The 22,223-nt window shown below is 42.0% G+C and overlaps 1 protein-coding gene across 1 annotated transcript in view; it reads right to left on the reverse strand.

The window, feature by feature from the left end:
* INO80 (INO80 complex ATPase subunit) overlaps positions 1 to 19,670 on the reverse strand; it is a 110,133-nt gene extending 90,463 nt beyond the window's left edge. Inside the window, exon 1 of the mRNA XM_054971763.1 lies at positions 19,424 to 19,670. The gene's annotated coding sequence lies outside the window, so the exon portion shown is untranslated. The remainder of the gene's footprint in view (positions 1 to 19,423) is intronic.
* Between the last annotated feature and the right edge of the window lie 2,553 nt (positions 19,671 to 22,223).

A 22,223-nucleotide genomic window follows, 5' to 3' on the forward strand; every position in this document is an offset into this window, starting at 1 on the left:
AGCTGAAGCTATGCCAAGACGTATGTAACACTGGACAGGACTGTTTTGTGAGAACTGTAAGAACTAGTATACCACCCTAAAAAAATAAAAGGCGCTTCTCAACACCACTGCTACCTGCTTATTATGAAACAGAAGAGTATTCCCTGATGATGCACCTACTTTCAGACCAAGTCCACCTAGACTCAGAACAGATGTAAACTTATTCTCACATCAGTATTACACATTATCTATAGCATTTTTTATTTATCTGGATTAGGTTTCAGTTCATCCAACCTGACCCAGTTCTTCACTGTTACCAAATGACAAGTTGACACCTTCACCATCTCCTTGGAATTAGATGGAGACAAACAGCCAAGTTTCATTCAAATACTGATGACAGATCACTCTAAATCTCCAAATAACCTCTTACACATGGTTCATGTAGATACTGAACAGAATGGGAGTCCAAGATGAAATTCTGTGGAATCCCACAGGTCAAGATCTGAAGAAAAGTACCCAAGCATCATCTGGGACTTACCCTTCAGGGAAGGTCTGGAGACATTGTAAGACAGTTTCATTTGGAAATATCTAATACTGATCATTTCCTTGAATACAATCCACAAGCCTGTACTCACGTTCTGAATTAAACCTGATATGTTTTCTGAAAATTATTTAATGTTTCTAAGGCTTAATACCAAGGAAACATAGAAAAAAGAAGTTATGTCTATTTAAAGCAAAGGCCATTTCCACATAAGTCAATTGCCCTGGGACTGATACAGCTTGAAAGCATTGTTATGAATTTATGAACCTCCCAGGATTTCCCCACAATCTTTCCTAAATATGTTTTGCTGAGAAGCTCCGGGGCAGACTGCAGCAAAGTCTGGATGGTTGCCATATGGGTAGGAAAGTTCGGATTTCCCCAGTCCCATCCACACAGCAGCCATTTTCCCTGCCACTGTCCCCATGTTAGTCATTTCCTCCCCCTGCCACAGAGGGGCTTTTTGTTTTTTATCAGCAATTTAATATAATTATTATATAGTTATTATATAATCTGTGTATCAGGTTCTCTGAATTTCCAGTTTTCATTTTAAGAGTAACTCTTTAGCCCCTTTCACTGCATAGAGATAAGGAGAAAGGCATCTCTCTGCATCAAATGGGGATAGACTTTTTAATGAAAGTTGACAATTCAAAGGATCTGATACACAGATTCTTCTTTCATCATAAAAATATTCAATTGATGATTTTGTTTTAAAAAACCTGAAACAGTGGTGGTGGGAGGCAGCTGCCAGGGTACTGAGGCAATGAAGCTACAGGAAAACCTGCCATATGGATTAAGGATATTGTAGAGTCAGAAAAATTGCAGAAGAGGGCAACTAATGTGAAGGGGCTGAAGCACCTTTCCTATCATGAAAAGCTACACAATCCAAGACTTTTCAGTTTAGAAAAAAAGATGACTAAGGAGACAAGGAGACTAAGAGACAAGATAGAGGTTTATAAAACTATGCATGGGGTGGAGAAAGTAGATTAAGAGAACTTTTTTCTCCCTCTATCATTACAAACTCCATCTACCCCTTTTTGTCATTCTTACTTTCAGTTTTAGCTTATCCAAATAACATAAACCTGCAGTTTGTCTACTTGAGAGTATCAGGGCTTTGGTCGTGTGTGACAATAACCTCAAATTCTGGGGGAAATGGACTTCCGGGATGAGGCAGTGAAATTACGACAGGGGAGTTTATGAGCTCCCTGCCGTGACCTTCCTGGTTCCTTAGGACCTGAGAGATCAGACCCCCAAGCCCTCCCCTCAGAGAGGGGAAGCAGGCTGGAACAAGGTGGAAGAGCTTAGGGGGTCTGGCAAACCCCCAGGAAGCCCCGACACCCATTCTGAAAGCAAGGACCAATGAAGGAGGCCAATATGGCTACAAAGCTGCAAAACCGAGAGTCCAACAAGCCAAATGAACCACAGCGAATAAGCAGACTCTTAACAAGACAGATAAAAAAACAACTTTAAGACAGCTCAAGTGATCCCACAGCTTTCCATCAAGTAAGCAGATTGTTTTATGGTTTTACGAGGGCAATCCAGCTTGATTGCGAGATGGCTGCTCGAGCGAGCTGGGAGGGGCAGAGACGGGAGAGGAATTCTAAAGAGACTCTCTCAGCAGATTGCTGGAAAGCTACAAATCTTTGAACATAATTAACCAAAACAAAGCTTTTTACCACTTTTTGAAATGGCTTCTTGGGAAGAAGTACTCTCTAATTTGCAAGAAATATCTAAATTAATGACCGAATTACTAATTAAAGCAGATGGGACATTTGGAGTGGAAAAGGATAAAAGGATGACAAGAAATAACAATGCAGAAAAAATTTATAAAGAGACAGATCTAACTGAAAGAAAAATAGAGCCAAATGAGGGGGAAAACAGTCTGCAACACAGTTTACAAAATGGACGATTCTACCAGGACATCTCCTTGAAGACACAAAGCATTAGTAAGAAAAAGGCGGAGCCACGAAGCAGACCTGAATGGAGAGAATCCAGCATGCCACTACCGAAAGGGGGGGAAAGAGTGCAGCGGATCTTAAAGCAGAAAAACAATCAGAGGAGTAACAACATTCATATCGACCCTCTTCAGAAATGGCTGAAAGACAAGGGAATCTACCTTTGGTGGCCCAGATGGATTAAGGATTGGATGTACTACTTTACAGGAAGAAAGAAGAAAAAACAAGAATTAGAATCAGATTAGGATCCAGTAATGCAGACCTAACCTCTTACTTTTATAGCTTATTCCCTTCCTTTTTTATATATATAACACTATATATTCTGTATATGTTTTGAAGAGTTGAGAGAGGGAGACTGATGAAATTATAGAGCTCTCTGGTTTTACTACTGTTCTCTCTTTTCCTTTTTTATTTTGAAAGTAAGAAAGGAGAAATATGGATTATGATTTAGACTTCCTCTATATGTTTAATGATATGCAATATAGATTTATTGAAAATTTTGGAGGCTCTATATTATAACACTTTGTATATCTACTGTTAAAGCGATAGTGATAATGTGATAAATGGGCCTTTGGAGTTTATTAATTGTTCTTAGACTTTACTCCTTCTCAGAACACAAATGAGTGGTTAAGCTAAACGACCATCTGCTCTTCTCAACCTTACGAGTATTACAATCCAAGTAAACAAGTGCAGATGGCCAAAATTAAACAGACGAAGGAGCTACTATTTTTAAAATGCAAAACTGTGTTTTAGCTATATAGTTATGTGGTCACCCTAGCCTTATCAATATGAAAACGCAAGCAAATAATTTTGGCTGGAACAAAATAGATGAGATATTTTTTATAGAATATAAAATTGTCTTTAAACTAAATATTGATTTGGCCTCTCCACCCTTACTATTATGAAAATTCAAGTAGACAAGTTTGGAAGGCATGGTCAGAACAGATATAATAAAGAGGGGAAATTAGCATAAAAATTGCTCTTTTCTTTATGTTGATGTATACTACTGTCCTGCTGATATTTTATGTTTTACTATTTCCATCCCACCCCTGGAATGATTAAGGATTTAAGATCCCTGATTAAAAGGTAAAAGAGGTGAAATGCGATCTATCTATAATATGCACAAAAGGAAAAATTATTAGAAATGATATAAGGAGCAGAGTAAGTGGATTAAAAAGTATAGAAATTAAATAAAGACTATAGAAAATAAAAGGGACTTTTGAAGGTATATGGGGCGCTAATTACATATATAGTGGCTTTTTGTATCTGGACAGATGGATGTGTGTCTTGTATGTGAATCTGCTAAATGTTTATGTCTTGTTGTAACCCCTCCCTGTTTACTATAAGAACCCAATTAAAATTTAATATAAAAAAAAATTCTGGGGGAACTGCCGCCAAGCACTGCGAGACATTTTGGGGGAAGAATTGTTAGCAATGCTGCACCCTGAAACAAAAGTACATACTAATAGCAAAGAACAAAAATAAGTACAAGATTGTTATAATTACTTCCAAGGAATTCAGAAATGCAAAATTAATATCAACAGAAAAATAATACATATCACCTTTATCATCTTGCCCTTCCTTCGAAGAGCTCAGACTATACAGGACCTTTGCCCTTATTATCTTCACAACGACCCAATCAATGGGTTACCGTGAGATATCATGATTGGCCCACTACACTACAAAAATGCTAAAGCTACGAATAAAGAGCTTAAACTGGTGGAGAATCAGTTGATCGGGCTACAAGTGGAACGAACACAGACAATTTTGCGCCTCCAGAATGTGAAAGAGGAGGAAAACGAGGACTTACGGGGTCTTGTCTCGGAACTATTGGCGACACCCGCGAGGGCAACTAAAGAAGAAGTTAAAAGCGCCATTTTGGAAGCCCGTCGGGCTACTTCAAAGTATGCAATGAAGCGTCAGTTGCCGCGCGAGATCATCATCGATTTTTCATCTAAGAGGATCCGGGACACTATCCTATACAATTCATACAATGCGGATTTGGACTTCTTGGGCAACAAAATTAAGATATTGAAAGACGTCCCATTTCTAGTCCGGAAAAGACGTTTTAAGTATAAAAAGTTCGCAGCTCTTCTGAGAGAACGTGGAATAAAGTACAAATGGTTATTTCCGGAAGGAATCTGGTTCACCCATAAAGATCAAGCCTTTAAGATATTATCAGAAGATCAACTAAGGGATTTTGAGGACAGGAACCCAGAATTCCAGTGCACCAAGCAAGACGAAAAGGAGAAGTCTGAGGGGGAGGGGGAGGAAACGAGCACTGCGGCTGCAGTTGCGCAGAGAGAACTCCGTCCGGGACCCAGGAGGGGAAGAAAAATTTAACTTGAAATTAAATTGTAATTTGCATTTAGTAAGGTCAACCACTCCATCAATATAATATAAAGCTTTAACTTTTGAATAATGGCAGTATGAAGGGAAAACAGAAATGTAGTGTTTAGTGTTTGTAGGGTACCTTCCCCTTTTTTCCACCCCTCCCTCTCTTTTTTCTCTCCTCTTTCCTATCCCTTGTGTTATTGTAGTCTTTTGTAGTTACTTTCTGTAGGGTATGTATGTATGTAGTAGTTGTATGTTAGATATTGAAAATAAAAAAAATAAAAAAAAAATGCTAAAGCACAGAAATATATAAAAAGAAACCTGAACAACTCATCTACAGTACTAAACTGATAAGCCACAGACATATGAAAGACCAGGACACTTTAGATCGGGGGGTCCTCAACCTGCGGCCTTCAGGCCACATGCGGCCCCCAAGCTCTTTTTGTGTGGCCCTCCAACCTCGTTTGCTGTTATCACCCCCAAGGCATTTCCCCCTCAGACCCACACTATTCCTCCTGCTTCAAGAGGCACCACCTATTGCTATTCTTCCTGTCCCTTTCTTGCCAAAAACACAACAGCAACATTGTTTCTTCTGGTCTCCATGGTTCCTTCTGCCAGCCCCCTCTTGGTCTTCTTCTCCATACTAGCATTTTGGCCATTTGGGGTGCTTTGCTGGCTACCTATCTTGTTCAGCTTTTGCTCCCCCTCTCCATGCCTTACCATGTTGAAGGCTATATATATGTATAAAGCAGCTATGTGAAAGGGTACAGAAGATGTCTTTTGCAAAAAAAAAAAAAAAAAGGCGGGAAAAGAACAGTAAAAGGGCTGGTATTTTTTGCAAAAAAAAAAGGATACAAAGTGTTTTTCATACTGAACATTTTTAGAGGCTCCACCAATCAAGGCTCCTCCAAGTGGCTTCCAAGGTTACTGGTGAAGTTGCTGCTGCAGGCAAAAATATTCTTCCTTCTTCAACAAGAGCTGATAGCTCTGACTTTTTGTCTTGCTTGCTTCTGCCTCTCCTCCCCCACCCACTCCAGCTAGGAGTCCTCTCATGCATCTGTGATTGCAGGAGCTGGTGAGTGACCCCTTGGGTTGAGTGGGAAGGAGTACTCCCTTAGCAGGGAAGCTTCTGGGATCCCCCTTCCCACATCTTCCTCCAGCCAAGTTCCCTTCCACCCAGCTGCTATTTTGCTTCTAATGATTGAGGCTTGGCTGGCAGGCAGTGTTGTGTATGTGCACCCCATATATCATTTGAAGCCAATTTAATGGCTTATCTTCTGCTCCAGGGGGGGAGGCTGCCCTTTCATTCACTCTTTCTCTCTATCTTACCTTTTTTGGAGGACCACCAAAGTATTAGCATGTGTAGATTTAAACCTCAAAGCTGTGTTTATTAAGAAATAGCTCTCATAGTATTCAATGTACAGAGGACTGCAACTCCACCATCTGGTAGGTCAGATTCATAATCCATTTTAAAAAAAATTCTTCCTGACCTGTGCATATAGCCCAATGCTCCTGAGAATTGTAGAGGCAGGGGTCTCTTCTCTTCTTTACCATGGTCAAAAAGAAAATCCCCAGCTAATAGCAGCTAGAGTGAGGTGAGTTTGATGGGGAAGGGAAGAGTTGGACCCCCAAAACTATATTTTTCATCTTTTTATTTATTCAAGGATAATATTGAAACTCTGCAACTGCTGCTCTGCTAAAAATTCTGTAAGAAGATGTCTGCAAAAGAAAGTGCTGTTTCAAAGAAATGAAAGATTGAAGATGAAAACTGTGTCTTTAATGACAAATGGATTACTGAGTATGTCTTTGTTTTAAACAAAGATAAAGCAGTTTGCCTGATATGTCTTGAAACTTTCTCAGTATTAAGGGAGTACACTGTTAGAAGGCACTTTGAATCCTGTCACATGAGCTATATAATAAGATATACTCAATATATTAAGGAGAGGTGTGAGTGAACAAGATAAATTCTCTTTAAAAAAAATCAATGTTTTTGCATCAAAATAGTTTTAGAAAGCACAGTGAGGAGAACCTATCTACTGTGAGGGCCAGCTTCCATGTTGCTAAATGTATTGCTAAGAGCAATACACTAGTGGTGAATTTGTTAAAAAGTGCATGGTTAAAGTAATGGAGGAAATGTGCCCTGATAAGGTATCCTGTGTTAGTTGTGTCAGTTTATTGGCATCTACAACCACCAGGCATGTTGAAGAACTAAGAGAAAAGTTGCATATGTCACTGATTGCCAAGGCAAAAAGTTTTTATTTTTTCCCCCTTTGGCATTAGATGAGAGCAAAGACACTGCGCAACTAATAATATTTATCAGGGAGATAGATTCCAGCTTCAGAATTACTGCAGAGTTTGAAAGGCACTACAACTGCAGAAAACATATTCTTGAAGGTGTGTAAATCAGTAGAAAATCATGGCCTGAGCTGGGATAAATTGATATCACAAGTAATAGTGCAAGAAATATGGTGCGAAGTAAAACTGGTATAAATGCAAGAATCAATGAAGAGATATTGAAATTAAACAGTACAATTCCCATGCAATTTCACTGCATGATCCATCAGCAACCCTTGTGTAGTAAGATTCTTTAGTGGGAAAGCATGGCGCGTATTGTTGTATCTAGCATTAATTATGTCAGGCCTTACTCATCATCAGTTTCAAAATTTTCTCTCAGAGACAGATGCAGAATATGGAGACATACTGTACCATGCAGAAGTCAGGTGGCTTAGCAAAAGCAAAGTCCTCAAACTTTTTTCCAGTCTTCGCCATGAAGTTGATGTCTTTCTCAAAGAGAAAGAAGGTCAACAAGTACTTTCTGACCCTGGATGGATTTTTGATTTGGCTTTCTTATCTGAGATCACAGAGTATCTGAACACATTGAATCTAAGGTTGCAGGGGAAAGGAAAGCTTATGTGTGATGTGTATCCCTGAACTGAAAGCTTTTGAAGCAAAACTAAACATTTTTGTGAAGCAAGTTAGTGAAAGTAACTTTTCAAACTTCTCATGCTGCAATGAACTAAAATTTGTGAAAGATGTGAATTTACAATTCCATGTTGAACGACATGTCAAAGTACTGAACCCATTGTAGGTGGAATTCCAATTCACAGATTACCATAAGCACAGAAAGGAAATAATAATGTTTCAAAATCCATTTCAAGTAGCACCAGAAGACGCACGTAACTTTTTTCAAATGGAACTAATTGATTTGCCAGCCAGTGATCATCTCAGAGACAATTACAAAGAAAATAGTCTGTTCAATTTCTATTGTGGCCTACTAGATAGATTTATCAACCTAAAGATATTTGCAGAAGGCATGTTTCTCTTTGGCACCCCATACATCTGTGAACAAACTTTTTCCAAGATAAAAATTGTGAAATCCAAGTGTAGCTCAAGACTTACAGATGAACATTTACATGACATTTTAAGGGTGCCTGACACAAACCTTGACTTGGACATTAATGCCTTGGCTATCAGAAAACACCACAAAAATTACACTGACTCCTAGCAAAATCAAAAAGAGTCCAGTAGCACCTTTAAGACTAACCAATTTTATTGTAGCATAAGCTTTCGAGAATCAAGTTCTCTTCGTCAGATGCCTGATACAGAGACTGGTCAAATACAGAAGAGCAGGAGAGAGAAGAGGCAATTAGGGGGGGAGGGGGAGGGAGCAATCAAAACATTCCTTTGCTAGTATATGTAAACATCTCCTTTTAGTGTGTGTATCAGTTGGCTTCAAAGGAGTTTGCCCTGTTGGTTTGTAGAAGCCAAACAGCTAGACCATCCAATTCCAATGCAGTATGGGCCTTCGATAACCACAGCTCTCCCTGCCAGATGCATCTGACAAAGAGATCTGTGGTTCCCGAAGGCCTACGCCAGGTGCCACTGAGCTCCCCCAGACCCCACCTCTGTAAAGGAAATCTGTTATCTGTGGTAATGTGATAACCATTCATAGTCCCTATTCAGTCCCAGCTTGACAGAGTCAAATTTGCATATGAATTCCAGTTCAGCAGCCTCCCGTTGGATTTTGTTTTTGAAAGGTTTCTGTTGAACTACAGTGACCTTTAAGTCTTTGATGGAATGTCCTGGTAGATTGAAGTGTTCTCCCACTGGTTTCTGGACGTTTCCATTTCTAATGTCAGATTTGTGTCCATTTATTCTTTTGCGTAGAGGTTGGCTGGTTTGTCCAATGTACAGAGCAGAAGGACATTGTTGGCACATGAGGGCATATATCAGACTGGAGGATAAGCAGCTGTAAGAGCCAGAGACAGTGTAGTTGATGCCATTGGGTCCTGTAATTGTATTCCCTGGGTAGATATAGGGGTAGAGCTGGCATCTGGGTCTGTTGCAGGGCCTGGTACCTGTGCTGGTGACTCTGCTGGCCGATTCATGGTTGTGAGTGAGAAGTCGTTTAAGGTTGGGGGGCTGTCTGTAGGCAAGGAAAGGTCTTCCACCCAGGGCTTCTGAGAGAGATGTATCATTTTCCAGCTACAATAAAATTGGTTAGTCTTAAAGGTGCTACTGGACTCTTTTTGATTTTGCTACCACAGACTAACATGGCTAACTCCTCTGCATCACTGACTCCTAGGTAAGCATGTGTAGCTAGACAAAGGGATTTGACAGTAAAATATTGTTCCCAAATGGATTGCATTCAAGTTAACATCTCTTCATTGACCTCTGAATGTTTACTGTTGATCTAAATAGGCAGGTTAATGATTTTGTTGCATTTTGATTTAAGCTGTGGCCCTCTTTAGGCATTGAGCACTCTAATGTGGCCCCCATGTGCCAAAAGGTTGGGGACCCCTGCTTTAGATGGTTCCAGTTATAACCACTTTTTAAGTGATACATTCTAGGAAAATTACACTGGTTACAGCTGCAGGACATAATTAGACCTTTCCCTGATACGGATTTCTCCATGCCTGGAATACTTGCACTTGTAACATTTGCACCCTCAAAGAGAGAGAGAGAGAGAGAGAGAGAGAGAGAGAGAGGGAGAGAGAGAGAGAGAGGGAGAGAGAGAGAGAGAATGAGAATAACGTGGCAATTTATTTTTATTTACTTAATTCTACAGACCACCCCCAAAGAAAAATTCCATGTAGAAGAATTATACTACCATCATAATGCTATCATTATAATAACATTTATATTATACTTAATAATATTCTCTTTATGTTAAAATCCTGAGAGAATTAAATGGAAATGAAAAACTACTTATGACAGCCTGTTCATAACTAGTTCTTTCTGACCATAGGTACTAAAATTAATACACTTTAAAGAACAAAAAGAGCAAAATTTCTGATCAAAGAAAAGTCCTTTTTAAAAGCCAAAAGTGCAAATTAAGAAAAATTACAATGCTTTCAAAAAATACTGCGGCTTGGGCTGCGGGGAAGTATCTGGGAAATTTCACAGCTATGGGGCAGTCACTATATAAGTTGTGATCTACTTTCTTGTAGGTCAAAGCTTAGGAAGATGGTTATGGGTCATCATTATAGATTGTATGGTCATGAGTAAAGGAACATCCAGCAAATGTGCAAATAAATGGGACAAGACAGGCTAAATATCAAGAGAGAGTCTCAATCAAGCAACTAAACACTGTTTTCAAAACCCAGCTCATGAGAAGGTGTATATAATATGAAGTCTTATTTTATAAAGAGTGAAATATTTAATGTAGCTTTAACAAATTTTCAACAATATAGGATATTCTTTCTAAAGAGAAAAGAACACAAGAAATAAATTTGGTAATATTTTGTATGTGAAAATAAGCTATTACAATGTATGCAAGAAAATTCTACTACTAAATTCCACTAGTATTAAACAATTATGCAAGCTCTCACATCCAAGGGCTACAATTAAAAGTTCCAATGGAAGATAATAATATGCTGTTTTAAAATTCTTCCTCTATATCACAATCAAACTTTTATCCAACTTCAGTTTTAGAACACATTCAAGCATGTATGATATTAAAAGAAAAGAAGCCTCATGAATTAAATGACATTGTTCAACTAGTACAGAACAGATATTTTGTCAAGCTGTGACTCTGGATGTGTTCCCAGTATAACAGCAGATAATCAAATCTTAAGCATTAACAAAGAAAAATAATCAGTTATGTGATCTCACACAAGTCCCTGTAATAATCAGTTCTTGGCTATAGACTGCACCTTGCCCCCAAATATGTCATATATATGTCACATTATATATGTCTACATGTGGATGTGTAGACCCATATGTGCACACACACTTGCTTATAACAGGGTTGCACCTACCTGTAACCATTGTTCATCAAGTGTTCTTCTGTGTAGGCACACATAAGAACTGTGCATGCACAGGCCAGCCACAGATGTATCAAAGCTCCAAAAGGTGCAAGTCACTCGTCCAGCCTTTTCACACGCTTTTTGAGTGGGTGTGGCTATAAAAGGCAGGGTGAGTGGATCCCTCCCTCAGTTCACTAAGCCGCCAGTGAAGGAGAAATCTGCATATTTAAAGAGCACACGGCAGGGAAAGGAGGGAGGGATGCGTGCCTGCACAGAACAACACTCAATGAACAACAGTTACAGGTAGGTGCAACCCTCGTTTTCATCATTATGTCTTCTCTGCAGATCCACATGGGAGATCAGTGAGCTAACTTACCCAGGAGTTAGGCGTGTTGCTCTTCATCAAAAAAGACTCTTCAGGACTGCTCAGTCAACTGCAGCATCCTTTCTGGAGTCTATGTCAATTGCATAATACTTAATAAAGGTGGATGGCATCGACCAGGTGGCCACCTTGCATCAAGAATTGAAGCCGGTCGACACTTTGGAGTTGGCGAGGGAGTTCTCGGAACTGCAAGTGGGCTGGACGGCATCGAGGTGGATGGATCTGAAACTGAGGACCGCTTTTTCTTTTGCAGTTTAGGAGTCGGGTGCGTTTCAATATGCCTCGACTTCAGCTTGGCTTTCTTTGACAGCAGCTCAGAAGAAGACCAAGATGGGCCAGAATCTTTAGGAACAGACTGGTTCGAATTCTTGGCACTTGGAGCTGACATTGGAAATACTGAGGAGGCCCGTTTAGGGTGCTGTGGTCCTTTATTAGTGGCCTTCGAAACCTCAGAATTGGATACACCTTGGAGAGCTGACTCCCATAGTGCTGCTTTTAGGCGCGATGTCCTTTCATACTGGGCCTTAGGTGTGAACTGTTTGCACATGCCACAGCACAAGGTATTGTGTGCCTCTCCTAGGCACATGAGGCATTTCTCACGCCCACTGGATTGGACCAACTTGGATCCACATTTGAGGCACTTCTTGAAAAGCGCCTTCGAAGTCATCTTCTTCTCACTTTGTTTTCTTCTTGCTTGGAATCGAGGAGGAGCTTGAAGCACATCCTTCTTTAGTGGTGGCTAAAAAACTGAGGGAGGGATCCACTTGCCCCACCTTTTATAGCCACGCCCACTCAAAAAGTGCATGAAAAGGCTGGGCGAGCATCTCACGCCTTTTGGAGCTTTGATTGTTCTGTGGCTGGCCTGCGCATGTGCTGTTCCCATGTGGGACTGCACAGAAGACATGACAATAAAAGTTCTGCAGGAAAAAGACTATTTGGAAACTTGTTTCCTTTTTTGCAAAGATCTGCAAAAAATATATTACAAGTACCACAATTCCTGCAAGTCACAGCAATCCTCTAATGGATACCACATTCTGAAGAATGGTCTCCTACTCCAACAACATGTTATTATAGCCTCACTAACTTAGTGACAACTAGAAATAAAGATCACACAAGTTCTGAACAACTTGGCAGTCAGAGAATGAATAATGCTTTGGTAGTAAAAGGTAACTGACTCATGGGGGGACATCGCATCACATTTTCTTGGCAGACATTTTATGGTGTGGTTTGCCATTGCCTTCCCCAGTCATCTACACTTTACCCCCAGGAAACTGGGTACTCATTTTACCGACCTCGGAAGAATGGAAGGCTGAGTCAGCTTTGAGCAGGCTATCTGAACCTGGCTTCCACCAGGATCGGACTCAGGTCATGAGCAGAGCTTGGGCTGCAGTACTGCAGCTTACCACTCTGCGCCATGGGGCTCTTATAATGCTTTGGTACCTCAAATAATTACTCAACTGCCTTTGTACAAGCACTAGTTTGTTAATACTTGTTTCTGTAAAAGCTGCTAAGCAACATAATCACAAGTATTTGCTTTAAGCATCAGTATGATATGAAAGTAACTTTATCTGTTATAGGGCAGAAAGCATACGCACAGAAAACTGCACCAGTGATAATAACAAACACCCCCCACCTCAGCCCTCATGCAAAACTACTGTATAAAGCTATAATACAGCTTGGGCAAGATATTTCTGGTCCAACATCATAGGATCAGGTGCATTTGTGATTAGTCAAAACAGTGTTGCCTTAATATTTTTCAGTGTTTTTTTTACCAAAGCAAAAATGTTCTTTAATCACCATACTGAAAAAAAAAATTAGTCTTACCTTAATCTGCTTGTGCATTTTAAGTACCAGCACTGCTTATTCAGAAGTAAGTCTCATATTATTCAATGAGGCTTACTCCCAGTAAATTGTCTTAGGGGACTGCAGCCTAAGAAAGGCCTAGAAAAGACAATGCCTGAGTTCAGGTATCATGCAAATGCATGATCTAATTTATCTATGTTCACTGTGATCATCCAAATGCACACTATCAATGGTTATTTAGTATATATCAAACTAGAATCTGAAACCATGGTTTGAAGCTGATTAATCAACTAAGGTTTAGCATGACATATGAATGTGGGCAGTCTGGCTGAATTCTAACTTGTTCCTTGATGTCGCCCTTGTCACAATGCAAGCTGAGATACCAGCTGGGTCTGTGTAGAAAGGTGAGGAAAATCATGAAAGTGATGAAACTATCATTTGCCAAGAGAAAGCAGGATTTCAATGAGTATCTGTGACCAAAACTCTGGGTTTGCAATCTATAGTTAAAATAAACCATGGCTTCTTGTTATGCCTGAATAGAGTCAATGCCAGTCTGCAGTCCTATGTTAAAGATCTCCTATTAGACACATGCAGCATAAAGAAGTAGACCAGAGACTACAACCCCCAGCACTCTGCTGGAGAATAGCTCCATTTACTGAGGCTTCTCTGGTGGTGCAGCATGCTACCGGTTCTGACTCAGACTGGGCAGGAGGAATCCAATTAAATTCTGTTTTCTTTTGGTGCAAGAGATTAACAGGGCTACCCATCTGTGCAATCCTATGAACACTTACTCAAAAATAAGCTCCACTGAACCCAACAGGAATCATTTCAAGATAAACATGAATAGAGTCTGCCTACCCAGCTCCTCCCCACAGCTGTAAAATGATAATTCTAGTAACTTGCTTTGCAGAACTGTTTTGACAGCAAAACTATGTTTTTACTTATTTTTATTTTACAAAATTTATACCCCATCTATTTTACAAAATTTATACCCCATCTTTCGGCGCTCATAAGAGCCTCCAAGGCGACTGACAAATTAAACACGTGCATAACTATATCAGATTTCAAGAACCATTAACATCAACAGAAAACACACCATTAAAGCAAGAGCTAAAATACATACGCAAAAAGGACAGATGAGAGTCTCTGTACACGAGACATCTTACATGAGGACGCAAAAGTGTTGGGAAAAGCAATGTTAGCCAGGAAGCATAGTTTAAAAAGAAAGCGAAAAGCTCTGTCAATTTCACCTCTACATGAGGGTAGTTTAAAAAGATAGAGCTGAGATTGCTCCTCAGAGGGTTTGTTAATGTCATCTTCCCCTCCCCAAACAGGAGGTGAAATTGGCAGTGCCTTTGACTGTGGCGGAGCAGCACATGTGGTAGCAGTGGGGTGCTGCAAATGACTTAACCACCCTCCATCCTCCTCCTTTCCCCATCTTCTACAACCAGCCACAGAGCAAACACACAATCCCATCACTGTTGGCTCTCCCACTTTCAGTGCGACTTCCTCCCCCACCCCCGTTCCTGGAATGCACACCAGATTCATTGCAGCTTTGAACAAAGCTTTGGTCACTTGCAAGAAAGAGGACACAAGTCTGCAATCCTAGCAATCTCTATGTTTTTTCAGAAGTAAGCTCCACTGATTTCAATAGGACTTACTTCTGAGTAGGTATGTACAGGATTGTAGCAGCCTTACAGCCTGCTCCTCATAATCTTAGGCAGAGTTAGCCTGCCCTTAAGCAGTCTATCCCGGGATGAGGCTGCGTAGTATCCACACACACCTTTCTCTTTTTTTGCCTCCCTCTCAGGGAGCAATCCAGGGCACAATTACTTGGGAACGACTTACTTCCCAAGTGGCAGGCAGCTGGCTTGTTCCAAAGCAAACCCCCCAAAGCAGCATGAAACCAAAGTACAATCTTTCACACTCTCCAGAAATCTTCACCAATCTGGGCGTTGAATGGGGGAGTGTTGACAAACATTTTAATGCCTACAGATTCTCACTGCTGCCCCAGCAAACCTGCGCGTATTTACTTGGGAGCAAGTGAGGCTTGCTTCTACGTAAACCTGAGAGTGGCTGCTCTCCTCCTCCCCATTGCTCTGCACACCTGAGAATAAATCCTCAGAACTCATCAAGACTTGTTTCGAAGGAACCCTGCAGGATGCCGGCGCTGCAGCTCCACCATCTGTTGTAACATTCACTCAGATTTCTTGTGTTTAGGGGGACTTGCTTCCAAGTAAAGCAAGTGGCAGACTCAGCCCAGAAGGTAGCCTGTGCGTTAGTCTGTTGCAGCAAAGTGAAACCAAGGTGCAGGATCGGTGCCATCCTAGGTGTTCCAAAGCCTGGCTTCCCAGGAGTTACTCACAAGGGAAGTTTGCCTATATTCACAGAGTCCAGTAGCATCTTAAAGACCAACTAGATTTTCAGGGTAGTTTCATGGGTAGCCACGTTAGTCTGTAGTAGAACAGCAAGAGACCCTTTGAGAACTGATCTTCCTGTAGAGAGGTAAAACTGACAGAGCCTTTTGCTCTGTCTTTTTAAACTATGCTTCCCAGCTAACATTACATCTCCCTTCACTTGAGTGACTTGTGTAAGATGTCTCATGTATAGAGACTCACATTCTCCCTGAGAACAGAATTCCCGGCTACAGCTGCCACTTGCTTATGCAGCAGGACTGGGTCCAACAGCACCCCCAGACTATGGAGCTGCTCCTTCGAGAGGAGTACACCCTGCCCAGAATGGGTGACACCTGAAGTCCCAGGTCAGACCTTCTGTTCACTGGTAGTACCTCCATCTTGTTGGGATTAAGCTGTGGCAGTTTATCCCACATCCATTTCAAATGTACAGGTACGGATCACAGTTTCTACAGTCTCCCTGGGATTGGTGAGAAGCACAAGACAGAGCTCAATGAGATCCACATATTGGTGATAACCCAGCGCAAATCTCTACATGATCTCACCCAGCGGTTTCACACGGACATTAAAAAGCACAGCGAACAAGACGAAGCCTTGCAGGAATCTACAGGCCAAAGTACTGAGCAACAGTCACCCAGAACCACTTTTGGGGTAGGACCATAACCACTGCACCTCCCAATCACAGCCCAGAAAGATGATCCTAATTGTCTGATTAGGACTGATGGTATTGGGAGCCACTGAGAGGTCCAGGAAAATAAATATAGTCAGGTCATCCATCAGGTCTATTTTAGTCTCATAACCAGGACTAAAACTAGACTGGATAGGTAAACAATTTACTTCATCCAGGAAAGCCTGAAGTTGTCCAGCCACCACTTGTTCAATCACCTTGCCCGAGAATGGAACATTTGAGACTGGTTGATAGTTACCCAGAGCTCCTGGGTCCAGGGTAGGCTTCTTTATATACATATAATATACTTACCAAATTTAAAGAGCTATGTAGATGATTCACAGTGATTCTATGTAATTTAAGTCTAAACTTTCATGGACCTGTGTACTTTTTTTTTACCATTCAACTATTTTTTCCAAGACATAATACATGTATTTCAGTTTTTAATCAAAGCAAAGGACAGACACTAGATTCTAATAGCCCAAAGTCTTAAAGAATTCAATAAACTTGAAGGGAATCAAACTACCAGCCCAGATCAAAACAGCCAAATAGCTTTCTGCAATAGAATATCAAGTCTGATATAACAGAGGAACCAAACTGGATTCTAAGATTCAAATTTTGGTATCCCAAATTTGGAAATATTCATTCTAGACAGAATATGGGGAAACAATGTTTTCCAATTGCCAAAGTTGTCAAAGATGCATATTAACTCCCTATCTATTCAACCTATATGCAGAACATATCATAAGGAAAACTGGATTTGATTTAGAAGAAGGTGGAGTGAAAATTGGTGGAAAGAACATTAACAATTTGAGATATGCAGATGACACCACCACATTAATGGCAAAAAATACTGGAACTATTACCGATGAAGGTAGTGCCAAGCCGAAATGCCGAAGCAGGATTACAGCTGAATATCAAGATATAAGTAATGACTACTGACGAACTGCACAATTTTAAGGCTGACAAAGAAAATTAAAATTGTTAACTTTCTATTCCTTGGCTCAATAATTAACCAAAAGGGAGACTGCAACCAAGAAATCAGAAGAAGATTGAGACTTCGAAGAGCAGCTGTGAGGGAACTAGATGAGATCCTTAAAGATGTCTCTCTGGGAACCAAGATCAAGATAATCCAAACTACGGTATTCTCCATTACTATGTACGTATGGGAAAGTTGGACAGTGAAGAAAGCTGACAGGAAAAAAATTGATTCATTTAAAATGTGGCACTAGAGGAGAGTTTTGCAAATACGATGGACAGCCAAAAAGACAAATAAGTGGGTATTAGATTAAATCAAGCCAGAATTCAACCTAGAAGCTAAAGTGACAAAACTAAGGCTATCGTGTTTTGATCACATCATGAGAAGACAAGATTCTCTGGAAAAGTCAATAATGCTAAGGAAAGTGGAAGGCAGTAGGAAAAGAGGAAGACTTAAAATGAGATGGCTTGACTCAATAAAGGAAGCCACATCCTCCAGTTTGCAGGATTCAAGCAAGTCTGTTAATGATGGGACATTTTGGAGGTCTTTCCTTCATAGTCACCATAGGTCAGAGGCGACTTGATGGCACATAACACACACAGAGATCAAATAAAACCTAATTCACTCATAAAACTAAAATGACATAATTGAGGCTATCATACTTTGGTCACATTATGAGAAGCCTAGACTCACTGGACAACTCAATAATTGTAGGACAGCTAGAAGGCAGTAGGAAAAGAAGACTCAAAATAAGATGGCTGGACTCTATAAAGGAAGCCATGTCCTCCAGTTTGCAAGAACTCAGCAAGGCTGTTAATGATAGGACATTTTGGAAGTCTTTCATTCATAGGACTGTCATAAGGCGGAAGTTTGGTGGGTAGCCCTGTTAGTCTGCAGTAGAAGAGCAGAGGTACCTTAGAGACCAATAAGTTTTCCAAGGTATAAACATTTGAGAGTCAGGGCTCCCTTCTTCAGCTTGATGGCACATAGCACGCATACACATGCTGACATACAGCACTAGAGCCCTGTCAATAATTTGGCAAGCAAATCAAATAAGCTTATGATAGCCTCAGTTTTGCTGTTTTAGCTTATGATAGAGTGGCCAGTGCCCTGTCTGTAAATCCAGCACAAATCAGGACAGATTTTTTTTTCTAATGACAGCAAACAGTGTATAACGTTACTGACATCTATCTTTTTAAGTAGTGTCCTGAAAGTCTTCCTGCAACAATAATAGCTCTCAACTCCAACTGGCAGCATAAACACATGTTAAGCACTGAGCAAGCACACTTATGAGCAAATCACTGAAGTATGCCAGCACCAGAGGAATCAAAGGAGCACTACCTTACCAAGCTACAAGTAATAGTAAAGCTTTCCGATGATATATGGAAACACTTATCAACAGCACCTGATGACCACCAGCACTAGTTTTCAGTCACTGCGGATGACCAAGCAATCAGACTTGTGTTTTGCAATCAGGAGTGCCAGCTACCCACACTGAGCAGACCCCAGATCTACTTGTCAATAACCACTTCAAACTGTGCCAATAAGACATATCAGTTAGGAGGCCTGTATGACTTAATTTTATTTAAATTAGGAAACACTATCAACATGCAAAGTTGGCTCTCCAACGGTATCCCAGGATAAGTTGTTCTTTATTTGATTTTTCAGTTGATAGGCAAATATACTAGCAAGGCACCGAGTGCCCTCCTAAACCTGAAAACGAGCCAGTGTTCTATCACGCATTTCCACACGCATCGGTGCTGTGCCAAAGGCCAATCGTCGAGGGCCCCTCTGCTCACGCCCAGTTTTCCAGGCCCGCGCGGGAAGCGCACGTGTGCTGGGAGCCGGGTGTGACTACCACACCCTTGCTCGCCGCTCGAGGGCAGTGCAGGCCCCGTCTAAGGCGACCTTCCTCCTCCTGTTGAGGCGTTCTGTGAAGGGCGGGAGGCTGGCTGGGTGTGTCCCCCCCCCGGGGGAATGGGAAAGAGGCTGGCCCTTTAAGAGAAGGCCTTGCTGTCGGGGCCGCTGCTCCGGGAGCTGGAAAGGGGACGGGTGGAGGGGGGAGCCGGGGCCTGGTCCGCGGGCCGCCACCAGCGTTGACACCTGCCCCGGCCCGCGTCTCACCTGGGTGCGTGTCGCGGCTGGGGCCGGGGGTGACTCCCGAGTTGCCCGCTCGTTTCGCTCCAGCCGGCCTCTTGCCCTGAGCTGCGTTGCCTGCGATAGCGCTGCTTGCGTCTTACCGCGATGCCTCTCGGCTTCTGCCTCGCCAAGATGGCGGCCGCGCTGTTGCCGCTGAGGAGGAGGCGGCGGCTGCGGGCGCTGGGACGGCGGCGGCGGCCACTTTCGCTCACTGAGAGGAGAGGAGCAGGGACACGGGGAGCCATGGCGGGGGGGAGGAGAGGCGCCATGGCCAGGCCAGAATAATCGAGCTCAGCACCACCGCCTGGCGCCCTGAGCCCCAACCTACAAGTACTTTCCGGCGTCCTTCGCCGACGTCCTTGCCTGGCCCCTCAGCCCGCACCCCATGCCCGACCCCCCACACGGACCCCGCAAGGACCCCTCCTGCATCGATTTGCTCTGTGCTCTACTGGTAGAGTCTGGCGGTGACGGAAATTGCCGATCGTTTTCGGCCGAATAGAATTGCGTGAAGCAGTTCTCGCGCGAGAACTAACAACTACTCGCGATGGTCGGATTCCAACGAGAATTGTATGGAAGTGACGTTGTTTGACGAGGTGGAGGGGGCAGCTGCGGCTGCATAGCATCTCAGTTTGACAGGGTTGGTGTGCGCGAGACATATTTGTCCGCATTATTTTCCATTCCTGGCCTTACATACTGTTCAAGAAACACGATTAAAGCATTGCGGAGTTAGAGACTAATGTAGCAGAACTTCACTGGCCCGTATTTGCTTTTGGACTAGAGTTTGGAATATGCTGTTGGCTTAATATAGAGGCCTTTCTCGATTATGACGGCATAGGGTGTCTTTTCTCCTTTTCTTTCTGCTTTGAAGAGGGGGGGGGCTGTCACGTGCCCTCAAGTAACTTCCGACTTATGTCGACCCTATGAATGAATGATCTCCAAAATGACCCATCATTAACAGCCTCGTTCAGGTCTCGCAAACTGCAGACCATGGCTTCCTTTATTGAGTCAATCCATCTTTTGTGTCTTGCCCTTTTCCTATTCCCCTCCCCTTAAGATTATTCTTCTCATTTTGTGAACAAATTACGACAGCCCGAATTTAGTTATTTTTATATTCTTGGGAGAATTCAGGCTTGATTTGATTTAGAATCTACTTGTATATCTTTTTGGCAGTCCATAGTTATAAAACTCTCCTCCAGCACCACATTACAAATGAATCCATTTTCTTCCAGTCAGCTTTCCATTGTCCAGCTTTCACATCCATGTATAACAATGGGAAATATGATCTTGGTCTCCAGCAACACTGCCTTGCGCTTACAGATCTTTTCTAATTCCTTCATGGCTGCCCTTCCAAGTCTCACAGTGCAAGCCTAAGCAGAGTTACTCCAGTGTAGTAGTTGGTTCTTGCACAAGTAACTGTTTAGGATTGCACTGTCAATCTCCTGGTTTCTTGGTTGTTGGAAGGGATAAAAGTCTCCTAATAGGGAAGATAAGTATATACTAGGTATTTGTTAAAGTGACATGATTTTCTGTCACAGCCTCACATCTCTTATTAGGAGGAAAGGTGGTTCCTACTAGGAAAGGTTATGTCTACTAGAAAGAAAGGTTGTGTATAAACATCAGTTTGTATTAAAGTTGCCAGAAGAACTGTGTTGAGGTTACCAGGTTTCTTAGTTTTATTGGAAAGTGCTAACCTAAGACCACCATGTATCAGAGAGCCGGCCCCACCCCCCATCCATAGGCCTTTTCAGTAGCTTCTCTGTTAGCCAATAAACAACGTGGCTACTATATGTAACAGTATTAAATGGACATTTGGCTGTAGGATATCTTTGGATCCCAGATTACATAAATGCAGATATTTAGTGTGTTCATTCAGTTGTACATAAGTAATATGATTACTAGCCTTGGATCCTACCCTTCCTCAACAGCAGCATGGTGGTGGAAGTGGTGTTTGTTTGAACTTGAAACTAACAATGAAATCCTAAAGGAGTTACACTAGCCCATTTCAGTGGGCTTAGACTGGAGTAACGCTGCTTATGATTTCACTGAAAATGTGCTCATTGGGAACAATGGGAGATGCCTGAAGGCCAGTTGGAAATAATGGGAGCCATGAATGCCAATTGACCTGCATGGCCTCCATTGAAATCCATTGCAAACTCAGTACAGAAAATTTACAATGCAAAGGTGGAATAACATGGGAGAACTCTGCTCTGGGCCTGGAATGGCAGCCCCCAGAGTGGAATTGACAGTCCCTGGGACTGGAATTGGTGCTCTGGTATTGGAATGGCAGCCACTGCAGTGTAGTGGAATGATGGGCCCTGGAAGGCGCATTAGTGTTCTGGAACTGGAAAGTCAGCCCTCAGAACAGAATATTGGTCTCCAAAAGCAGAAAAACTGTTCTAGGCTTGGAATGATGGACCCTGGGAGGAGGTTCTGGGTGTGGAATGACAGCCCTTGAGAGTAGAATACTTGCTCTGGAGGTGGAATTAAAACTTTTGATTTATATACCGCCCTTTAGGACAACTTAATGCCCACTCAGAGTGGTTTATAATGTGTGCCATTATTATCTTCATGACAATCACCCTGTGAGGTGGGTGGGGCTGAGAGAGCTCCGAAAAGCTGTGACTGACCCAAGGTCTCCCAGCTGGCTTCAAATGGAAGAGTGAGGAATCAAACCCAGAGCTAAACCACACAAGATGAATTAGACAAGGATATTCAAGTGAAGAAAGACGCAATGTTAGCCAGGAAGTGTAGTTTGAATTTCACCTCTCTCTACAGAGCCAGCTAG

This window comes from Eublepharis macularius, chromosome 2, assembly GCF_028583425.1.
Source record: "Eublepharis macularius isolate TG4126 chromosome 2, MPM_Emac_v1.0, whole genome shotgun sequence".
NCBI lineage: Eukaryota > Metazoa > Chordata > Lepidosauria > Squamata > Eublepharidae > Eublepharis > Eublepharis macularius.